Source organism: Parasteatoda tepidariorum, chromosome 1 (assembly GCF_982258835.1).
Source record: "Parasteatoda tepidariorum strain Cologne lab strain chromosome 1, Ptep-v5.0, whole genome shotgun sequence".
In the NCBI taxonomy this organism is placed as follows: Eukaryota; Metazoa; Arthropoda; class Arachnida; order Araneae; family Theridiidae; genus Parasteatoda; species Parasteatoda tepidariorum.
The window spans coordinates 101,433,368-101,435,636 of record NC_141755.1 but is presented as its reverse complement, the minus strand read 5'-3'; the positions used below and the strand labels follow the sequence as shown (position 1 = coordinate 101,435,636).

The 2,269-nt window shown below is 29.4% G+C and overlaps 1 long non-coding RNA gene across 1 annotated transcript; it reads left to right on the top strand.

Annotated features, from left to right (window-relative positions):
• Positions 1-216: 216 nt before the first annotated feature.
• Positions 217-1,803, top strand: LOC147816649 (uncharacterized). Its single transcript, XR_015428594.1, has 2 exons — positions 217-888; positions 1,680-1,803. It is a non-coding gene; the product is annotated as an uncharacterized LOC147816649 (long non-coding RNA).
• The last annotated feature ends 466 nt before the right edge of the window (positions 1,804-2,269 follow it).

Genomic DNA, 2,269 nt, shown 5'->3' with positions numbered 1-2,269 from the left:
GGTTCGATCCTTGGGCCGGGCAAGGTTGACTCAGCCTTTCATCCCTTCAGTGGATCGATAAATGAGTACCGAGCATGCTTGGGAACTAAACACTGGGGGTTCCGCGTTCGGCTGACCACCTAACCGGAACATCTGCTCCTGCATCCCAGAGCCCAAGGTCAAGAAAACTGAAATGGGTACAGTAGACCTTGGCCCTCTATGGGCTGTCGCGCCACTGTGTTTAGTTTTATTTTAGTTTTTAGTCCGATAAGGCAAAATCTTGAATATTATTCTAGATCAACATGATGCAGTTTAATATTTTGGAATGATTTTCAATTTATTTTTAATAAGACTCGTGAAGACTCGTAAAGAGACTAAAAGAACATGAAAACTTTTCGTATAAATAGTGTGCTCTAATAAAATACTTTTTATCTTTAATCCACAAAGAATATTGTATAAAACAAATTTACTGAGACAGCTATTCCAAAAAAATAATTTTATTATTTCAATTAAATATTAAAATCATTTTGGTGAACCTATACTTAATCTCCTTATATTGTAGTTAAAAAAGTTTAAAAGTATTATTGACTCTGGATTTTTGTTGTCAACATTAGTAACTTATCAAAGTTATATAAATATATATTTCAATTTCCTTCAATTTCTTAAAAAAAAATCTCATCTGAAAATTTCCAAATGAAACTTGCTATGCAACTTTTATGTAACTTGATTTTACTCAACTTGAACATGCAACTTTTACAGAGCTGCTCCGTAAATGGCATCCAGAATTTCAAGGTTTGAATAAGGCTGTCAATAATACGTGCTCTGCTGCTAGGAGGAAGTGGAGACTAGTAACTGGAGAGCCTTCCCCTGGGAGTAACTCTAAATATACACCAAAAAGAAAAAAGACAAGTAAATTATTCTCCCTTGATTCAATGAAATCTTTTCACCTAAAAAATTACTGATAAAGTTTGCATGATCTTTGATTTTTGAAAACATTATTTTATAGCATTATCTTAAATTATTCTCTCAGGCAAGTAAACATATAAACTTAATGTTGCTTTTATTTCGATGGGGCATGAAAAACACAAAACATTGATGTTCTACATTCTTTTATTAAAAGATGATTGATTCTTGATCACATTAAATAAAAGGTTGAAAATGACCTTTTGTTTTTGAAAACCTTACGTGATAGACAATTATTTTCGGAATCAGCAGCATTGAGAATTGGTTTTAGTACAATTTCTTTTGCGAAATTGGACTAAAAATTTAAACAAGCAGGCCAGTGTAATTGAATTTATTCAAAATTTGCTGAGAAAAAAATTTAAATATCAGCATAACAATCCATAATTAAAAATGGTCGGTTGAATTATTGGAAAATTAAGAATTTCAATAAGCGTGTTATTTCTACAGCAGTTTTTATATGTATCTTATAGAAAAATTAGCTTTTTTAAGTGATATGTTTAAACAGTCAAAATAAAGAATTGAAATATACTGGGAGGAGAGTTTTGCAGGTCATTATTATTATTCTTATTCATCTGCTGTTACTAAAGAAACCATTTATTTATTCAAAATTGAATAGAAATAATAATAAAAGGTGATTTATGCAACGAAATAAGCTTTAAAATATTATTCTAATCTTTTAAAATTTGTCATTATCAATGTAAATATGACTCTCGCTAATTCAAATTTTTTATTTATAGGTTCCAATGCTCCAAATAACGTAAGCACAGCAAACTTGCAGAAGAAGCAGAGTAATTGTCAAGAATTTTGATTTCTTGAACGAAAAATTAATTTTTTTTTGTTAATAAAAGTTTTTATTTGTAAGCTGGCTAAATTATTTAAATTTGCTGTTATTTCGCTTTTACAAAAAATTAGCGCCTTTAACATCTGTTCTATATAAATGAGTTCCCACATTTTTCTGAAACAAATGTATCCTCTTTTCACGATAGTTTAATTGAAATTATTAAAATTACAGAAACATTTGAAATGTTCTTTTAAGGTTTATGAGTCAGCATACTTAACATTATTCAACTCTACATTTTAATTCAAGATTAATAAATTTTATGAACTATTTAATTGCAAATTAGCACAAGGTTCACAAACTATAAATTAAAGGCGTTAAGTGAAAATTCCTATTTTGAATTGTGTGAGGAAGAATACATTCCAATGGGTTGTATTTCAAAATTAAAGGAAGATATATTCTTTGCATTGCATTTTACTTTTCTTCACACAATACATGGAAATCAGTCGAAAATTCTTTCGAAAGAAAGATTCATCCGTATTCCGCCTA